Raw genomic sequence first — 22,738 nt, forward strand, 5'->3', positions numbered from 1 at the left:
TTAACTGAAACACACCTATGGGAAGCTGAGTCCTTTGTGCATTCCTGGAAATTAGAATAAATCTAATCCCTCCCTGTGCTTCAATGCAATTGCCTGCCTATGCAGGTGCAAATAAGATTTGGGTGAGTTTAAGATTGTGGCAAAATGGCTGTTGCTTATATTTATTACAGAAATAATTAAAATTTGCTGGAACCAGGAATGCAGTATTGAAAAGCACTGCAAAGTTTTGACATGTAGCTTTGTTTCTCAACAGGTAAATTTGATCACATCAAAAGGATGTGGGACATATAGGCATATGCTATCTTACCTCAAAACAATGAAAACATGGGTAAAGAATGTATTTCCCAGGCCTCCAAATTATACTGAAATTAAGTATTCAGTATAAAGAACAGTAGACCAAAGAATCTGAATTTCCTTATATCTGTGTAGTATTACTAGTTTCTTAGTGGAAAACACTAAGGTTCTAGTCATCATATTGGTTGAGAGAAGAATGACCCTGAAAAAGGACTGCCTTTCCAGCTCAGTCTTAGGACACTTACTTGAGACTCTGCCTAACCTGACAGCCAGTACAACTGAGCATCCCTCTCATCCAAGTGATGGAGCAACCTTTTTTGTCAAGAAAATCCCAAATGTGTGGTCAATACACTGGCATGTCTGAAAACAAGTATTATTGTAGTGAATTGAAATTATTGAGGGAAAAAAGATTCCAGAATATTCTGTCTAAGCAGTTTCACAGATCCTCCCTGTAGTACTTTATACACAGTTAATAATCTTGACAATAAATTTAGGCCTGACTGGAAAGTATAAACAAGGACAGTTCACTGGGTTGACTGAAGCAACACCACCTTACTATACCTTTAAAATCCAGTGGACTACCTAGGAGTGCATAATTATTAATTGACTGGAGAAATAAAGCCAATTTCAGTTTTCCTGGGTATATCTGTTAATTTAATGCTTACATATGTGCTTTGACAGAAGTAGAGACTGACATCTCCCACTAAGATACAAAATGCTGTTAAATGGGCACTAAATTTAGAATCATAGAATCATTAAGCTTGGAAAAGGACTTTAGGATCATTGAGCACAACTGTTAAGCCAGCACTGCAAAGTCCACCACTAAACCGTTTATCAGAGGACCACATGTATACATCTATTCAACATCTGCAGGAATGGTGACTCAACCATTCCCTGGGGAGCCCATTCCAGAGCCTGAGTACTCTTTCTGAGAGTAAATGTTATCATATTACATGGTGAATTTACAACCATCTCTAATTGGCCCAGCCTTGGCCAGTAGCATGTCCATCTTGGAGCCAGCTGGCATTGGCTCGGCTGGACATGGAGGAAGCTTCTATCAGCTTGTTACAGAAGCCACCCCTGTAACACCTCTGCTACCAAAATCTAGCCTGTTCTACAAACATCTAAAAAATCAACCAAACTTTTGGAGAATGGGTAAAATTTTGGCAATCTTTCCGTGGAATTTTTACAGTTACTATTTTAATATTTTAAAGTAAATATAAAGTCATTTTTTAAGAAAACACTGAAATTAAGCAAGTTCTTGATTAATGGGTTCTAAAACGGGCAAAGTGTTTTGGAAATGCATCATTAGGAGAGGAGGAAAAACCGAGGAAAAAATGAATAAGAAAAGTGAAATAGCTGTGGTCTTAAGTAATGCATAACCTTATTAATTAGCTAAAGCTAACAAAATTATCAGCTTTTTCTTGAAATTCACACTTTAGTACTAGGCCAAAAAAAAACAAACCAAAAAACCCCTTAGTTTAGTAATATTGCAGTTATATGGCCAATATGTCAACTAGAATAGGTTTCCTGATTCACCAAATGTGTTAAGAATCACCTTACTAAGGAATTTACATCTAGGAATTAGTTCTCTCCAAGCACATACAGACCCCATCATCACTGTTGTGTTTTATATCAATAATAAGGTTACTGATTTGTAAGAAAATATTTCAGTTTTGTCCAGCTTCCCCTTTTCATCTCTAGTTGTATTGAAAACATCCTTTTTCTGATTATGACCAAAAAAACCAAATCCAATATGCACATAATTTGTGAATAAATGCATAAAATTTAAGAGCCATTTCAACTGCACAGCATATTTAAAGTACACTCCCATTGTGCTTTTCAACTATACATACATAAATTCCAAATACAGCTACAGATGCGTTACCCCTCACCACTAGATATTTTGTAAGTTATGCATAGAATTTTTCTACCACACTGCTTTTCTATTGTTGCTGAGTGCAGGTACTTGGTGGAAGATTCTGTGTCTTTGGGAATATTCAGTGTTTATTTTTTTGCCACTGAAGCTTGGCAAGTAAGGGACTTCTGTGTTCTAGGAAATTCCACGGATGGAAAACATTTCCATATTTAACCAGACATTTCTTTTACTGGAAATATTTTTTTTTCATCTTAAAACATGACAGGTTGTCCTGGTTTGTTTCCTTGTTTTGTCATATTTGATAATTTAAAAATAAAACCAAACTGATTTTGAAAGGAAGTCTTGAAATTGCTCATTTTTAAAACTTAATGTCAAAACCCTAGTATCCTAAAGAAGTTTAAGTTGAACAGTGTGACCAACCCTGAACCACAAAGATGGCATTCTGAAAGTTAGGCTCCTCAACTGTCTTTTTTCTGTAATCAGGGAAATGATAGAGGCACCTCCAGACTGAAAAAGGAGCAATCAATTACCTCAGGATGGGTTGAATCAGGCTTCTTTCATTATAGACAGATCCACAATAATTTCCTGGATAATTGCTGAACTTGTAAACAATTAAGAAAGAAGGTCTCAAACCTGGCTTTTTCTGCCAATTATGGGCTTGATACAGCCTCACCCTAGATATCAGTAAAGTGATTTGATTTTTGTCTCCAAAGTAATTTTAGTTCTCCAAACAGTTTAAGGTAGTTAATTGAATGTTCAATAGTTTGTAAGGCAGTCTCAGCTTGTATGACATGATGTTTGTGTACATTATGTCTGTGTTCCTCTGAAAAGGTGTGTTCTGGATGGAGAGATTGCTCCTTCTGTAGGAGCAGCCAAAAATCAGTCTCAGCAAAGGCATCCGCACCAGTAGCTCTGGGAAAGGCAGCAGGGAACAAGAAGTCTCAGGGCACCTGTCATTTCTTACCTTATGTGTCAGTGACACTACTGACTCCCATCTCTGGGGCAGACCACAGAGATACCAGAAAGAGAGCTCTGCAGAGGCCAAAAGGGACCTGGTAGAGTTTGTTCCAACTCAGGGCCACTGACATAAAAATAAACTAACTTGGAAGTAGGAATCTGCCTGCAAGGCCACAGTGGGAGAATTTATGAATTCTTAAAATTTCTGTTGTATCTGACCAGTCCCTTGCAGCTTTTTTTGTTTAAAAATTCTAAAAATACTTTTTCACTTACATTTTTTTCAACTTTATGATTTTGGAAAATTGTCTACACAGAAAAGGTGTGGACAAACCCAAAGTTTTGACTGACTTGGGATTCTGTCACATTATATCCCCACACAATAATTTAATCACATTTCCTTCAAGAATTAAAGTTCTATCTACCCTGATGATTCTCTATTACAAGTCCTGTTGTTTCCATGTATGAGAACAAAAAAAAACCCCCACAATACAGTCCAGAGAAAGTATCTTGTTGACTTCATTTTTTTCATTGTCATTTTGGGAAAAAGAAAAACATAGGTAGGGAAAACGGCTTAGATATATGCTAATACCTATTGGAGTGGGTTGACTTTGGTTGGATGCCAGGTGCCCACCAAGCCACTCTATATCTCTCATCCCTCAGAAAGATGGGGGAAGAAAATTAAACAGAATAAAACTCAAAGGTTGAGAAAATGTCTGACTAGATTTTACAATAATGGTTGAACTGAATTATTTGAAAGATACAGGAGAAAAACTGGAAAGAAGGAAAATTAAAAATGCTGAAAGACAATAAGTAGGGCCAATATAATGCTCAGTAAATGAGTTCAGGGTGACTATAAGAGCAATATCCTGCAAGGACATCAGAGGAGCAAGGCTGCTGTAAGAAGTCTAGAGAGCAGATGTTGTCATAGTTAATGTAGGCAATAATAAAAAGTTGCACAAATGTTTTGACTGCGTGCACAGTTGGACTGACAAGGTTTGAGAGAAACCCAGTGAAAGCATCCCCCTGGAGACAGCAGGAGTCTAAGCTTGACATTAGTGAAGCAATTTGGAGAACAGGGATGTTTCTGCCTAAGATGGAAACTGAATTAGTGAAAAGTTTTGAAAGAGAAGATCAAGAAATTAATTTTGTCCATAATAAGTTTTAAATAACAACTAGATGCAGTTATTCGTGAAGACCATGATCCTTGGCTGAATGAAAGGTGATAGATCTTCCACAGAAAAACACATTTTCAAGTAATTTAAATATCGTTCCGATACATACTTGAAACTTGAGCAGTATTTTTACTATAGCCTGGAGGTCAAAATAACAGTCAGGAGGTCATGAACACCATAAAAAAAATTAATTGTAAGGTGTTGTTAAAATAAGGAAGTCAATGTTATCAGTACAAGTAAATATATCACTTCTGGAACATTTGTTTACACCCAGTTTGAATTATATTCATCAGATGCACTAATTAATTCCCCCCAACCCTCTCAAATGTCCAGCTGTATCCTGCAATACATTTAATACTATGCTTTGAATTTATACCAATTGACAGGTCTAGAAGGTCTGTTTCTCTTCTATAAAAGAAGTCTTTCTCCTTTTTATTGTATTTTTCTTCTTCTCCCTCCCACTTCCACACTTTACTGGGAGGCAGTTTATCTGTTGAAATACATTGAAAGTTTATATCTAAAATAAATATTCATAATACAAGATTTTAATAAACTGCACCAGACATTTTTATGGTGCCACTAAAAAAACAAGTTAATTTAATTTAAAAAAGAAGATGAAAGAATGTGAATTGACATAAGCTTGTTTCATCCAGAGTGCCATAATAGATTCAAGAGCCACCAGAGATCAAGAAATGGGAGGGATGAGAATGGAAAGCAATTTTGCTGGAGGGAATCTCTCTTGCTGGAATTGTAGTGAACAGGGAGAAAACCAGAAATAATAATAAGAAAAGGTCCAAGAGCCTCTGTAGTAGATTAATTGTATAGATAAACTAGGGATTTTTATTTTTTAAGGAATGCTGGACTTCATATATTTGCAACCATCTCCAGTTTCTCAAATTTTATGATTGCTTTAAATTCCAGATCATAAAAACAGAATCCTCCCATGGTTCATGGGTTTTCAATTTTTCTCTTTTCCATCTCTCTCACATAGAGAAAAGAGCAGAGCATCTGGTTTTGCAGTTTGGAGTTGTGCCCTTGGCTCTCAATAAATTAACATATGATCAAACCCAATTGCACCTGTGCAAACTGGTAGTCCCTAGCCAATCTTTTGGTTTTTTGGTTTTTTTTTAATCATTTGATTCTGCTAGATTTAGCTAAACTTTGAAAATTCAAGTCCAAAACAAAAGCAAAAACAAGCTGTCTAAATATTGTCTCATAATATGTTTATTGAACGCATTCAAATTTATTTGTCTATTTGCATTTCTTGAAACCCAAAAATTTTCATAAAGGAACATTGTATGTCAATCATGCTTTCTTGTCTTCACAAGCAAAAGATGTGAACCTTAAGGGTATTAACCTTCTCAACTACTGAAGAGAGAACCTTTGAAAGAAATAGTTAAGTAAGACTCACACAGAATTTTACCCTCCTTCACATGTTTTCCTACAAAAACTGATAAACACCATAAAAATATGACTCCATAATCAAAACAATATTTTCTTTAATGCCAAAATAATGCCTCACAAAGACACTGATATTTTTGTTTGAAATTAAATACTAACTGGTAATTTGGATACCCCAAGGTAAAGTTAAGGATCATTAGCATTGACAAAACAAAAATTAACATAATCAAACATCAAGAAAATCATGGCTGTTACAAACTTCTCTGTTTCAGGTGGTTTTTGAAAATATTTCATATTTAAAAGACCTGCTTATCTCACTTTAATTAATTTAATCTTTGTACTCAGTCTGTAGTGTATGTCCTTCACACAATACATTAGTATCTATATCTATTAGGATTCATATACAAGGTCATTTTATCTAAACTTATTTAGTGGCAGGATGGGCATCTCAAAGCATACTGAGAATGGGTTCAATCCAAAAATCTATGTAATGTAAGGCAAAGATTTCCACCATCTACGGAATGGCCAACTACTAAAGTATTTGGTCCAGATAAATAATTTATGGAGTTTCCAGAATTTCTAAATGTGTCTTTGTTTTCTGTATTTCAGCTGCTAAGACAGATTCCTAGCCAACCTAGTAGCCGCTTGTAAAATAAACTTGGAGAAGGGAAAATCAATCATTTCAACTTGAACTCCATGCAACTAACCTCTTTCTCATAAGACCACAGCAGTTGTTCTCAGATCTCTTCTATTCAGGGTGATTACAGTTTAACTGCCTGTCCTGTCTTCTATAAACAACCTTATTTTCAGCTGAGTGACACAGTCTCAACTGCATTGCTTGAAATAATTAATGCGATTAAAAGGGAAACAAGGTTATTTGAATGGTCAGGATAAAGCCAGATGGAGTTTAAGATCTGTAAAATTTATTTACAATAAAAGACATTGTATTTCCCTGGTATTTTTTTCCTATTACACATACAGACCTGTTGCAGCTCTGGCAGTACAAGTGGTCTGTAGAATTTTTATGTACTTTTGTCAATGAACATTAAAGAAAATAGATTTTTGATCAAACCAGAAGTCATGATGTGTCAACTCCTAAGGGAAATACCTGAGTTTGCATGTGAATATTGATTTGATAGATGAGTTTCAAATGTTCTTTCCTACTAAAGCTGCAGTCATTCAATCAGAAAGCAGCTGAGAGTATGAAATGGTGGGGGTCTGTCACAACCTGTGAATAATGAACTTCAGACAGCTGAAGACATCTTCAAAGTGAACACATCAAATGACTTCTAGCCTGCCATATGTTTGTATCTGGTCTTCAGTTAACAATTGCAAAATAATAAAAATCTGAAACTGCTTACTTATAATTTGCAAAAATAAAGGAGCCAAATAATTTGCTTACCATAAAGGAAGATTTCACGGACAAAAAAAAAGCTCATTTACAGTAAAGATTTCACTGAAAGAGATAATTCAGACATTTTATGAGGGGTCTGGTAAAATAAAATTACTGCAGCTATTTCCTATAAGACTACTAGTATTTTTAGAAAGTAATATAAATAGAATATAAACATAAAACAAAACAAAACAAAAAAGGCAAAGTCCCACCCCTAATAAATCAGTTACTTTTCTCTCTCTGGATAGTCATTTTACAGAAGCAGAATCTGTATTTGCCAAACAAAGGAGGCTCATAGGGAATGGCTTCATAGCACATCACACTGTTGGACAATAGCTCTGTAATATTGTGTGTACTTCATGTTTCTACCTGCCTTGAAATCACATTTCTATATATTCATCTCTCTCACTCTCATAAATCTTTCTGTTTCTCTCCAGTAGATTGCTCCACAGCTGCCCCAGATGGACAAGTGACGGCATATGCTGTGCCTGTGTGTGCTGCTGCCGGCCAGCAAGCATGTGTGTGCTGATGGAGCTAACAGCTGGCCATACAAAACTGGTAATTGCTGATCTCATAACACTTGCTGGAATTTAATTATGTTCATGACCTTTATTCCTCTGTGAATTTGGCTCAAATTTATAAGTACATGGAAAACTTCTTGAAGAAACACCATATGATTGCAGCCCTGCCTTGTTTCTAACAGATATCCCAAGAAATATTTTTGAAGTAACCTCAGTGAGATGACAGCAGTTCATAAAATTAAGGATCAAGGTCTGTTTAACATCTTTGTTGGTGACATGGATGGTGGGATCAAGTGCACTCCCCACAAGTTCACTGATGACACCGAGCTTTGTGGGGCAGCCCGGGATCGTATCCAGAGGGACCTGGACAGGCTGGAGAGGTAGGACTGTGCAAACCTCATGAAGCTCAGCAAAGCCGAGTGCAAGGTCTTGCACATGGGTCAGGGCAATCCCAGACACCCCAACAGTCTTGGTGAAGTGATTGTGAGCAGCCCTGAGGAGAAGGACCTGGGAGACATGGCTGATGAAAAACTCAACATGAGCTGGCAGTGTGTGCTCACAGCCCAGAAAACCAATGGAATCCTGGGCTGTGTCGAAAGGAGCGTGGCCAGCAGGTCAAAGGAAGTGAATCTCCCCCTCTACTCTGTTCTTGTGAGACCCCACATGGAGTGCTGTATACAAATCTGGAGCTCCAAAAATAAGAACCCTTGGAACTATTATAGTAATTCCAGAGGAGGGCCACAAAATTGGTAAGAGAACTGGAGTTGGGGCTGTTCAGCCTGAAGAAGAGGTTTTGTGGAGACCCCACAGCAACCTTCCAGTATCTGAAGGGGCCAGCAGGGAAGCCAAACAGGGACTCTTCATGAGGAACTGCAGTGATAGATCAAGGAGTAATGGGTAAAAACTGAAAGAGGGAAAATTCAGTTTAGACGTTAGGAAGAAATTCTTTACTGTGAGGGAGATGGGACACCAGAACAGGTTGCTCTGGGAGGATGTGGATGCCCCAACCCTGAAAACGTTCAAGGACAGATTGGATAAGGCCTTGAGAGAGCTGGTCTAGTGGGAGGTGTCCCTGCTCATGGCATGGAGGTTGGGACTAGATAATCTTCAAGGTCCTTTCCAAACCTTAACATTCTATGATTCTATACGGTCATAAGGACATTAGCACCAACATTTAGTCTGAGATGCAAGTCAGATTATTTAAGTCTTTATTACTGAGACTGAATAATCTTCTGGAAACTAATTACCTAGCTGTCAAAATTATAAAAACAACTGTGGGGATAAGTGATTCTAAACATAGACATGGAAAGGCATGTCAAAATGTGAATAGTCCCAGTATGAGACTAGAACTCACCATTAGTGACTGGTATGGTTTAATTTCAGGTTAACTTATTAGTCCATCACTGGGCCTGCTGAAAGCCAATGCTTGAGAAATAAAGCATGACTGGAAAATTGAATGGATAAGATGCAGAAGGAGAAGCAGAGAGCAGCAGATAACTTATCGTCATAGAAATTTTTACAGCAAATAAAATATTGCAAATTCAAACGCTCTATGGAATGTTCTATTGGCGGCTCTTAGTTTAAGATGTGGAAATAAAATAGAAAAGCAGGTATTAAATAAAAGTAAAATGCTACTTAACACAACAAAAACTCCTGTCTGGAATGTGTGCATAACTATTTGTCAAATAATACTAAATAATGAACAAATTTGTAAAAATCAAGAAACAGGAAAAAAATAAAATGAAAAATTACAATTGCTTTTGAAAAAGTCATATAATTTCATCCATCCATAAGTCTGAAAAGACAGAAAATTCTATTCATAGTCAAAATATTTAAATTTATAGTATTATGAAATATGATTTTTAAGAAAGTGAAAATCAACACAGAGCATTTTTCTTGAAGGTAGTTTTGCTGTATCTTTTATACTCACTGAATCTATTACACCAAAAGCAATGATCACCTCAAAGCCCTTAAGTTTTCCTCCCACTTCTGCAATATCTCTCATTCTCACTCTTTGTGACACATTCTGACACACATTTTGGTTCTCCAGATTCATAATTGCACTTCCCAAGAAATCAATGCAAGTTAAATCTCTGTATCTTTTTCATCAGACCTCAGCAGATTTATTGGTAAGAACTTACCTCTTCATAGTCTATGTTGGTCTTGATCCCTTGGGAGAAAAGCAGGCATGATAGCCTGGAATCAGGCACAGAAATACAGCAAAGATGTACTTCTCTGATCATTGAATGCAGCTCAGAAGGAGGTCTTCTTTCATGGCCTCTAGTAAATATCAAAGCTAACTAGGATGGAGCACCTTTTTCAATAGCAGACAAAGGAAATATATGCTCTAGCTGAGACAAGCACCATGCGTTATTATGACTCGGTACTTCTCTTGTCTTCTCAAAAGAGTGGGTACATGCATAGGCAATACAAAGACATTCAGTCAGAGAATTTTACCTCCAACACTGCTCACAGAACAGTTTTAATGTAGGTCCAAGAGGAGAAAAAAGCCTTGTGCCATTATTAATTTATCAAGTTCACAGACTCTCCCTGCAGAACCTACATGATGACAGAGAAAATAATATATAACATAGGGTAAATGAATACAGTAAGTTAGATACTGATGCCTTAAATGCTGATAAAAATTTGAGACACAGACACGCAGTATAGGAAAAGGGTATTCCCTTGGTTTAATAGGATTCCAGGTGCACCATGACGACTCGAGCCCTGACGATCCCCCGTACACAATTTATGGACCCCCTAGATTAGCATACTTACCTAAAAGTCTCCAATGAGAAGTCTAACAAATGAAGTAATTGCCCTCTTATTAAAATTACCTCCCTCCAAAAAGGTTACAACTTAGTTTACAAAAACATGTCTCAGTGATGGGGCTCTGTTCAAGGTTGGTGCCTCATGCTCTTGAGATTGTGGGGATGTTTTGTCTTCCCCAAAGAATTCTGAGCAGGGCAAGGGTACAAGGGTTATAAACATGTAGGGTTGAGATAGAGGGACTAAAAAGTATAGGAATGGGGAAAGGTAAAAGGATATATAAAAAGAGTGTAAAAGTATAACGAAAAAGGACAAAAAACCCATCAGGCATCAATACAAATCCAACATAGCTTGAACACAACACGTTAATGAACCCAAACATTTGAAATACTCCTGGACTGTGAACACTAAGATCAGAAATTCCACGACTAGGTTGTGAAATGTAGAAAGGTTGAACACATATGCATGTATTTCTTTCTCTTATGACTTACCAGAATGTTGAAAAGTGTTGTTAATGACTCTACCTCCAGGTCAGTACCAATATACCATATGCCTATCTATTTCATAAATTAAGGATTATAAAAAGAAAAGATGTAGCTGAAGATGAAAAACAGCAAACAGTATTTTCAGTTGTAGGGAAATCTTGGAAGACGTGCATATTTAGTAGAAGCCACTAAAGACAGCTGTGCAATTTTTCTTATAGGCCAGTTATCTGTATTTCCATCTTACAAAAAAATAGAAAGTAAATTACAAAAGTGAATATAACAATCACAGACACAAAACCAAAGCAATGAAATTAATAATTGTTTCAAATTAAAAACCTGTTTTAATACTCTGGAAGGCCATTTTTTCTACATATAAGAAAATCCAAACAAATCCAATGAAAGGAAGTCACCTGTAGTTGTTTAAATCTTCTAGATTTTCAGCTTTTAACAATTTTTTTCCTCAGGTGCAGGCAAAGTCCAACACTTTTCTGTGACATGTTAACTAAACCTGTAATGGACTTTCTAAACATACACCTTTGGTGGTTTTTTTAATCCAAAATTTGAGAGGACTGTGTACCATCTCTCCATGATAAGAACTACGATAGTGCAACCAAAAAGTAGAGAATATATTTTCTCTGTGTTTCAGCATTTCAAAGCCTATGCAGAAACAAGACAACTTTGTTTTTTTATATTCCATCTCAGATGTGGATGAGTCAAAATGACTAGGTTCCCTTTGGCTGTCTTCATGAAGAATCATTTCTTGTCGCTTTATATTCATGAGGTAATTCAACTTAATGCATGTTTTTATCAGATGTCTAAGAGGCATAGGGAAGAGGATCAGTGTCTGGGTTATTTGTGTGAGAAGCACCTTAAAGTACAGAACAGTTAACTCAAGGATAAAATATCCATAATTTCAAAGTTAGATCCAAATTAAATAGCCTTTTTTATTGTTGATGTCACAAAAAAAAAAAAAAGAAAAGAAGAACTGACTTTCAAGAGGAACTTGAAAACATTATAGAAACCCTTTCTTTTGCTAAATTTTCTGCTGTAATGAATTTTTCAAACATGGATGGACCCCTGCACCTAAGCTCTTTAGGAAGAAAACAATGAGTTAATATTCATGACTAAAAGGGAAACATTCCATGCAAATTTGCATAAGCTGAGGTCCTGAAACTCTCCTACCACACTGATGCCATTAAAGAATATAAAAACCTTCTCAGGCTGTATCTCCTAAGGGGCTCTTCTGCATAGTATATTCCTCTCAAACCTTTCTATGATTTTCGTTCTTTCTATAGTTCGTGTTAGATAATACTGTTAGAGGTACAAACATATCATAATATTATACATGGGCTGTGTTTTGCCCTGATTTTGCTGACAGTGATGATAACAAAATAACTCTGTCTCACTTTATTTACACAGTAGGTAAAAAGCACTAATTATATTAGAAGTGATAATAATGTTTTAGAGCGCATTAAGGAAATTCAATACAAAGTTCCCCCTTGGTATAATAATAATAATCTATATATCTATATACCTATAGTTAGTTTTGCTACTCTGTTTTATTTCTAATTGAGTCTTGAAAGGAATCAATTTGAACTAAATTTCAAATTAATTGAAATTGACTCAGGGACATTATCTGCAAAATGATCACTCTCAATGCCTTGGCAAACTCAAGAGCTCAATGAAAATGTAAGTCAGAAGCCCCTGTGTTACATCCCATTCTTGGGGGGAAAAAAAAAACAAAGCAGAAATCCTATATAATGCTAAGAAAACTCCAGAAGATGACCATTAAATTTTCCATGTCAGGATGACTAAGCAGCGTGGCACCTCTTCATTAAGAAAGAGCCACTTTCAGTACTCTCAGGCCTTTAACCTTGCTAATCTCTTACTTTTATCTTCATGTCTCTGAAAAACAGCATTGCAGTGGCTCATTATCAGAAAACTGCAATTTGAAGAAAGTGCATCAGAAGAGATGGTCAGGTGTTATATCTTGGAGACTACCAATTAGTTCTGGTTGTTTTGGGTTTTTAAGTTAGTAATTATAACTTTAGTGGAAAATGTATACAAAATGTATGCAGAACGAGATTATTTAAAACTGAAATATTACAGCAATTTCAACTTATTTATTTAATGAATATTTTAGCCTCACAAAATTCACATGTATTAAAAAAGCCATGAAGACAAGACAATTCAAGTATCCAAATAACATAATATGCTATTATGATGTAATATTAATATTTTTTTTCCATTACACAAACACAGTATCACATTTAGGTTTTAGTACTAGTATTTCCTACAAATCAAACACAAAATTTTAAATTTTCACTCTAAGCACCAACATCACACAAATGCAATACAAAGTGCATCATTTAGTTACAAAACCCCCAAACACTTCAGTATGACTTGCAGTCTATTTGGCAAGTAGAATTTAGCTTGATCTTTCTCTACACAAGATCAGCTAGAATCTGTACAGTGCAGTTCATGGTGCACTGTATGGGCATCATGAGAATTCATGCCCAAGGTAGCAGTGTTAAACCCATCTTTTATTTAAGTTTATTAGTTTCTGTTTACTCCTGTGGTAGCTACTTTTCATGGAGGCATATTTCAATGTAGACTACATTCCGAACAAGCCTGTACTGGTGGTGGTTTTTTTTTGGATTTTTGCAATACACTGCACAGTATTCTAAGCTACATGCTTTAGGTAAAGAACCTAAATCTCCCCCATGCCCTATAAGTCCCGGTGATCTGGAGTTTCCAAAGCTAAAATAATAAAATATCCAGAAATCCTATTTCCTTGTTTTCAATTTATCATTAGATTATCTCAAACTTTTCTTATAATCCCAAGGCTGGTCATTAAGGCCACTGTTATTTCGAAGTATTATATTTTAACTAAAAAACATTAATGAGATAAACACCTTAATTGAGCAGGAACACTGTAAGATAAGAATAATAGACTTAGTTGAGGTTGTTGTCATAGAATCATAGAATATGCTGAGTTGGAAGGGACCCATCAGGGTCATGAGTTCAACTCCTGACAAGAAACCCAAGAAATTCTCTGTGCAAGAAATCCCAGGAGTCACACCATGTACCTGGGAACATTGTCCAAACTCTTCTTGAACTCTGTCAAGCTTGGTGTTGTGACCACTTCCCTGGGGAGCCTGTTCCAGTGCCCAACCACCCTCTGGATGAAAAAGTGTTTCCTGGCATCCAACATAAACCTCCCCCAGCTCAGCTTCATGCCCTTTCCTCAAGTTCTGTTACCGGTCATGAGAGTGAAGATGTTGGTCCTGCCCCTCCTCTTCCCCATATGAGGATGTTGAAAACTGCAGTGAGGTCTTCCCTCAGTCTCCTCTCCTCTAGGCTGAACAGACAAATGACCTCAGCCACTCCTCATAACCATTCCCCTCCAGCCACTTCACCATCTTTGTTGCCCTCCTCTGGATTCTCCCTAATACTTTAATGTCTTTTTGATATTGTGTCACCCAACACTGCCCCTAGCACACAAGGTGAGGCTGCCCCAGTGCAGAGCAGAGCAGGACAATCCCCACCCTTGCCCAGCTGGCAATGCTGCGCCTGATGCACCCCAGGACACACTTGGCCCTCCTGGCTGCCAGGGTGCTGCTGACTCAGATTCACCTTGCCATCAACCATGACCACCAGGTCCCTTTTTGTAGCACTGCACCTCATTCCCTCTCTCATTCCCTAGTCTATACATATAACCAGGGTTGTCCCATCCCAGGCGCAGGATCTGGCACTTGCCCTTTTTAGGGTTCATATGGTTGGTGATTGCCCATATCTCTGATTGTCAAGGTCTCTCTGCCCTTGAGGGAGTCAACAGTTCCTCCCAATTTAGTGTCATTGATGAACTTAGTATTTCTTCAAGTTCTGCATCCAAATCATTAATGATGTTGAAGAGTAACAAAATGTCAAACAGTAACACAACAATTTCATTAAAAAAAAAAAAGAAAAAAATTACAAGTTTTTCGTTTACCAGTGAAAATCTCTACTATTGCTTGAAAGCATAGAACTCCAGAAGCAGAAATCTGAATATCCTGATATTTTTACAATTAATAAAAATAATGTCAATTGCTCATGTATTTCATACCCCAAAACTTAAGAATATGACAGATTTTTTTTCTCCTATATCTATTTTATGGTAATGGTCATAGTTTAGTGCATAAGTTATCCATGACTAAGTCTGACCATATGTAACTGTGCACAGAGAGATTTGAGTAAGTGCAGTTTGGTGCAGTAGGAATTCTCGACTCAGAATCAGTAGGTGTGCTGACAGAAAGTCATACAAGTGCAAAAGTGTCATCAGTTACACTATCCATGCTTCCAGAACTAGCATGGTTTCTGCCAGCTTCAGAGCTATCCTGCCTACTCTGCTGGGCACTATGGACATGTCCTTAGATGTCTGGGTATGCCAGTTTTAAAGATTTTAAACATTAGTCTTATGATAGTTTCTGTTTTCCTGGAAAATCCTGAGGCAAGAATTCAAAGCCCACATGAAAATCTCAGCTTGCATCCAAAAATTTTGCTTGTAATTCTTCAAGTCATGGAAAAAAGCTTTGAAATGTCACTGAAAATGTACCCTAAAGGATAAGAAAGCTAAGAGAAATGCAAATGCCCAAATCCTTTTTTTTTTTTTCCCTTCACAGTAGTGGAATGTTTAATGATTCTAAAATCTTGATATATTTTTTGGTTTTCAGGCACTGAAAAAATTCCTAAAACAAAAGAGAGGAAAAACCAGTCAGGATAGAAACAACACAGTGGGTCTGTTACTCCACATATGGTATATCCATGGGAAAGCCAGAATTTTTTGGGAATATGCAGCTTCCAAAGGATGAACTATCTTCACTGCACCAACACAGCCACTGATGCATGCCCTGTGTGCCTTTATTACACTCTAGCTTTTAGAAAGTCAATAGTAGATCTAGACATCACTATTTCCTGAGCACAGAATCTACATTTCTGCAAATTACCCTTAGCATCCCTTACACCTATTATTTTTAGTACCATAACTTCATATTTTGGACTTTTCTTTTAATATAAATTTTATTAAATCAACTATTTGTTTAGCATATCATTATACCAAAGATGCATCATGAAAACAGTAAGCAGCAAATGATGCTGATAAGTAGCAGTAAAATGTTTTATTGTGAGCTTACGCAGGGTATTTAATGCTCTTGCTTTCTCTAAACTCATTGGAAGATGAATATGTTTGTCACATCATATGATGCTCTTACCTCTCAGCAGAAATGGAAACCTGAAAAACGTGGTTTTCTGATTTTCTGTGTTTTGTCCAAACTTTGATTTTATGAACTAAAGAAACCAAAAATGTCAGGGTCAAATTGTCTAGGAGACCAGCAGCAAGGAGTGTGAAATTTAAGGAGAAAGACAAAGTATATTGCAAGCTTCCATCCCCACTGCCTGAGCTGTTCTGTGCTGTTATTTGTCACCTACTAAGTGCCCATTAATAAAAAAAGTTGTCATGGGGGGAAAAAGGAACATGAAAAACATGGTCCTGCTTAGTTCAATTTACTGAACAGGCCAAATGAGACAGAGGCAGTGTCAGGAAAAGCTTACCCTCATGCACACACACACGATCAACTGATCTGCCCCAGTTATTGTTGCAGAGACCAGCAGAGCTAAGCCATGGGAACACAACATTCACTCAGGGTAGTCTCAATGTCTGGTTCAGGCATGCAAATTTTTCATCTGGGCCTTCTGCTCCTTGAAGGCATTGGATGTCTATGCAACAACACTTTCTCAAATCTTTCTTACTGGTGGCAATAAATAGCAAGATCATGTGCAATCAAATCATTATCACAAGGTACTTTTCCATCAGTTTCAGGTATTGCTCTGTGTTGCAAATGAGTGTTTTAAGATCACTTAAAAAATCATCAACAAAGGTATCAGAAAAACTAAGTTTAATATAAAAGTGACAAACTGAAATAAAAATATTTCAAACCCAAAATTTGGGTTTGAAATAAACCCAAAACTATCTATGTGGAGACCAGGGTGGAAGACAAAAGGATAGGAAAAGGTAAGGATAAAAAGGAATAGGGAGTGAAGACCCAGCAGCACTTAACTGGTAACTTAAGTCAAACAATTTTCCAAAGAATTCATACAGAATTCACTATGCCACAACAGTAACTTACATAAAGGCCTAACTTACAAATCTAAAGTACTTAAGAGTCTAGGAGAGCAGCATTGCTTTTCTAGAATGAATAACATTTGCTATGGCATATTCACACACACATGCACACAGTCATAAAGAGTCTGCAAAAGGTACCTGTGAAAAATTCAACTCAAATTTAGTGAAATACTCACCTCAGGTGCTTTTGAATCTTTGCAACAGGCAAAGGGTTGAGCCTTATGGACTGGAGGGTATCGGCCCAGCATCTGTTGCTGTTTGGTAACCCTCCCCGTATAAAAACTTGCAAGTTCACCAGCTCCAAGAGGTCCCAGTCAGAGGGAGATTGCTGGTCGCAGCCCACCGTGGTCCAGAGTACCTTAAAGGGTCTCATTTTGGGCCACAAGACAGTTGGCTTAAGTTATAGTGATTTTTCCTTCTGGCTCCAATTTGCGTGAGTTACTTCTTTCAAAGTTTAATAATAATAATATTATTCCACTTGGGTTGTCATTAGGAAAAAAAATAGGTTTCCAAGGCTGTTAATTTAAAAAAAAAAACAGCAGGTGCTCATTAGGACAGCTCAAGTTCCTGGGAACAGACAGTGTTTCTGATGAACTCAAGAGGCGCTCAGGCTAGGTGCTGTTCGTCAAGGCCGAGGTGTAATAAGCATTTCTCAGATCATAGTGTGTGGCGAAGGGCAAGGGTGGGGGGATTACCACCTGCTGTCACGTCTTAATGTGTAGAAAGATTCATCACATTCTGCTTTGTTTTCATTATCCTGACATTCACATATCATTACATTCAATTACTCAACCCTTGATCAAACCAAGGTCATGAAACTCCTGTGTCAGGAGTAAAAGAAATTCTTTTTCATTTAGCATGCTCATTTATAATTAAATTAAGAGATTTCCTGAAGAATTATTGTGCATATTTTCTCTCTTTTTAGAGAAGAAAATGAACATTACTTAATGGACTATATGTTCAGGTTAAGTAAACCTTGGTAGCATGACTGACCCGAAATATTCCTAGGTCCAGAAAAGGACGTACTCTGATTTCTCAGTTCATTTTTTTCCCACTCCACTACCTCTCCTGCATTTCGTATCAGCTTGGCTATAGCGTTCACAAAATATTAATAGTGATTTAATGTGAAATGAAACACTCTTAGAACAACCAAATACTCTATCCCTTTTCAAAATTAATTGCTTGTTCTATCTGCCATTTTGCCTGACAGGTCTCTTAATGTACTCTACTGTCATAACATCAGCTGATTTCCTCTGAAATGTAAAAAAATCTGCAGTAATTTTTGTAAGTTTTCTTATAATTTGTTCTGTTTGGATAAGCAGTTTATACTTATTAATCCCTAGCAGACACTGTCATATTGTGACAGACCCATTTAGATAGCACTGAGAAACTAAAATTATATTTCCCTTATTTCCTTTCTTGGGCCAGATTCTGCTCTCACTAAAAATGTGAGTGTTCCAGACAAGTAATGTTGCTTTAACCTCTATTCCAATATTTTCCTACAAAGTACTTTGGGCTACTGGTGAATTAAAACCAGGACATCAGCCAGCAATGTGAGCTTGCAGTCCAGAAACCCCAATGTAATCTAGACTGCATCACAAGGTGTTTGGCCAGACCAAAGGAGGTGATTCTGCCCTGCTACATCCAACTTTGGGGTCTCAGCACAGGACAGACATAGACCTGGTAGGATGGATCTGGATGAGGGCCACAGATGTTAGGAGGGATTGAATAGCTTTGCTATAAGGACAGAGTGACAGAACTGGGGCTTTTCAGCCTGGAGAGAAGGTTCTGGGGAAGCCTTTATTGCAGCCTTTCAGGCTTAAAGAAGGTCTGTAGGAAACTTTTAGGGATGAACTTTTCAGCAGGGCCTGCTACAATAGGACAAGGGTTAATGGTTTTAAAGTGAAAAGAGATCAATTTAGATTAGATATAAGGAATAAGTTTTTTTCCAATGAAGGTGATAGTCATGATTTAGGAACAGCATTCCCACTCCCCTCCCCTTACTCCCTCTGGTGAGAGAGACAAAAGGCAGAAATTACAGGTTGAGACAAGAACACTTTACTGGAAATAGCAATGAAATAAGACAAGGAATGGTAACAGCAACAATATTAATAACAAAAGTATAAAAAAAGAGGGTGATTTACATGCAAAAAATACTCACCAAGCCTGAACAGATGCAGAGGGATCCTGTGACAGTGAACAGAACAACAGAGGGACCTCTGTGCTCATGCTTTTCTTCCCGACTCAAGCCAGTCCCCTTCTTCTCAGAAGTGAGAATCCCTTACTTCTGCCTCCAGGTGATGACCTGAAGTGGTAGAGAGCAACCCAGAAACATCCTCACTGCTATTGCAAATAATTAACCCTGTCCTTGACCAAAACCAGAACAGTGATGACACACTGGAGCAGGCTGTCCAGAGAGGTGATTGATGCACCATCCCTGGAAACATTCTAGGTTATGTTGGGTGGGACTCTGAGCAACCTGATCTATTTAAGATGTCCCAGCTCTTTGCAGAGGGTTGGACTAGATAACCTCTAAAGACCCCTTTCAACCTGAACCAGTCTATGATTTTCTGATTTTCAGAAAAAAATTCACATTTTTGAGAGCACTTTGTACATAGGGTGCCACAATATAACTATCTCTTTTGGATTTTCTTGTGTTATGCTTATGCTTTTTAATAATGCATGACATAAAAATACTTAGAATAATATATCTTTATGCATTTAAATAAAGAAATAAACTAAGTTGAGTGGTGCAAGACCTTTGCCTTTGCACTTTTCATGACCAGAATGGTGTTCCACATTGTGACAATTCATGATGCTTAAAAGAGCTGTCACAAAATTAAAGTAAATGTGATTCCCAGCCAGTGTGTTTTCAGAGAAGAGGAATCTTTAAATTTACTTTAAGATATTTATTTTGAAGAAGGTATGCAAGTATCAGATTCGTGGGCAGCAATATGAAAATATATGGATTGGATGGATGGATGGATAATAATGGATAATAATGGATGGGATGCAAATTCTACATTTTCCAATGAGTACAGATTAAAATAGGACATTGCAAAATTGCATTTCATGCTTCTTGAAAACAAGAGAAAATTTAATAATTAACTATTAATATATTTAATGTATGGATTTTTCCTCTTGCCCTTCACCAACTTTTCCTACTGGTCTTTGCACTATTTCTAATGTAGCAAGGATTTCTCATTTTCATGTTTATAGAGCCAGGCAACTATTTTGTGTTTGACAGCATGAGTGAGAGTTGACTGTTCCTAGCCACCTCACCTTTATAATTTTAAAAACTGACTTGGAACTATACTATCCTTTTGGAGATTCTTTCAAACATTGTGATTATATAGTAGACAAATCCTAAATCCTCCTTTGAAAATCAGACTCTTCCACAGATATCTCAAAAATAGGCTTTCCAGAAACAAAAGAACCTCAAACCACTTCTCATTTTTGAAAATGTAGGCTGGAACTCTTGGGAAATAGCATTAAAAGAAGCTATTCATACACAGCCTATATAATCAATTTATAAAAATGAAAAATCTTGTAACTGGTCAAGAATAAAAAGAATTGTAATACAAGAAACAGTTAAACTTCCTTTCTGTAACCCACAGTGTGTGATGGTTTCCTGTCTTTATCTGAAGGCCAGCTGACACATGCTGTTTTGTACTTGGACTTTGAGAAAAGGATGAGATGAATGCAGGACATGGCAGCCTGACAAAGAACAGACATACTTCCGAGGCACTGAACATGACTCATACCTGCTTCTATCTTAGAAGATGCAAAGGCTTGCAAGTGAAAAATACTTATTTTAATATATATATATGGACATTCCTAAGCAATCCTAACATCCAGTTATTTTTACAGTTATTTCTGTAAAGCAAATTGTTCTATTCCCAAGAGAATTATGCCCTAGTCCAAGCTTGAATTTAGTCTGCCTTTTCCTTTTTTTAAAGTGTACACTTAAATGGAATTGGCATTCTGAAGCATGTCATAGTCATACTGTGACTTTTCTGCCATGCAAGGATAGTAGGCAAACACAAGAGGAAAGGGAACTAATTAGACATTATATAGAGTAGCTTGCAAAATAATAAAAAGTACTGCTTATAACCTAAAAAAGATGATGTTTCAAAAATTTGGATATATTGGGAATAAAGCTCAGAGGAATTCGAAGCTTAGAGTATTTGCATATAACTAATGACACAATTTTTTGTGGTCACTGTCATATATGCATACAGATTTTAAAACTAGTCACTCTCCTTAAGACCAAAAAATGAAATCAAGACTTTGATATAGAAGAAAGACACAAATACATATATTTTTTTTTTCCAGGAGAACAGAAATGTTCACATACTGTTCAGATATTACCAGTATGGTATCCCTCACAGAAACAAAGAAAGAAAACCACAGGAGAGGATATCGATAACAGTTGGTGCATTCCTCTATCAACATTTCATGTTTCTTCTCTGCAATGCCAGCAGAAGAAACTGTTGCTTGGTCATTTTATTATCCCAAGGAAAAAGGAAGACAATTGCAATATGAATTTCCTGACATCTCAAGATTGTAAGAAATTACTTGTTACTTTTCCTTTTTGAATTCAACTGCCCTTTTCAGCTACCATCAGAGAGATGATCAGGACAATATTTCTCAGAGAGAATTCTAGCTCTTGAGTCTGCTCAAATAATCTATCAAAAGGCAAAATTGCTACCAGAATATGGAGAAGAGTTTATTAGGATGGACCCAAAGATTTATGCAGTTACTTGGAGGCCCACTAAAATGTCAGAAAATCAGATTGCAGGTGACATCCATACCAACCTACCCCTCTTCCAGTTTTTCTCTTCAGTTAGCTGTAAGGTAGCCGTTCTCTCTCCCCCTATCTTAATTTTGTATTTGTCCATGTTGTAAGATTCAAGATAGGTAAGTAGTTCACAATATATAGGGCTCATACTTTCACAAAAGATTTTTACAAAATCTGGATTTTGTAAACACCTCCATTAGTATTGACATTACATTTTAATTAACAGGCAAAGCCAGCTCTTTCTTTGTTGAAAACGAACCAGAGTGCTTTACTTATCAGGTAGACTCATCTTGTTCCAAGTACATACTGATAACAAGTACAAATACATTCATTATTGCTAACACAAAGAAAACTTCATTATCATGCTTTACTATAGTTCTATCCCTGTTCCTTTTATATTATTAAAACAAATACTACTCAAGGCATAGAAATGACTTTACATCTTTACTACAATGTCTTTTAAGACAGTAGTTGTGACTAAGTTTCATTGGCTTTCAGTAAAAGGACATGGACTTTTTCATATCAGTTAGCTTCATCTTTAGATCATAGTCCCACACAATTAAGCATGATAAGAACTGTCCAGTCCAGTGTGTCAAATTGGATTTTTTTCCAAAAGTAAAAAGTGACCCAAAGACACCAACACCCAAAACACAGGGCAACTAAATATGCCCGCATATGTAAACAGAATCACAAAACCACAGAAATATGAAGCTGGAAGGGACCTCTGGAGATCTTTCAGCCCAAGCTCTTCCTCAAAAGAGAGTCAACTAGAGCAAGTTGTTCAGGGCTGTGCTCAATCAGATCTCAGGAATTTCATTCATGGAGATTCCACAAACACTCTAGTTCCCTGCTGTAATGTTTGACCACCTTCAGAGAGGAAAACTTTTTCATTATTTCTAATTGGAA

Source organism: Lichenostomus cassidix, chromosome 2, assembly GCF_008360975.1.
Source record: "Lichenostomus cassidix isolate B80296 chromosome 2, HeHo_3.0, whole genome shotgun sequence".
NCBI lineage: Eukaryota > Metazoa > Chordata > Aves > Passeriformes > Meliphagidae > Lichenostomus > Lichenostomus cassidix.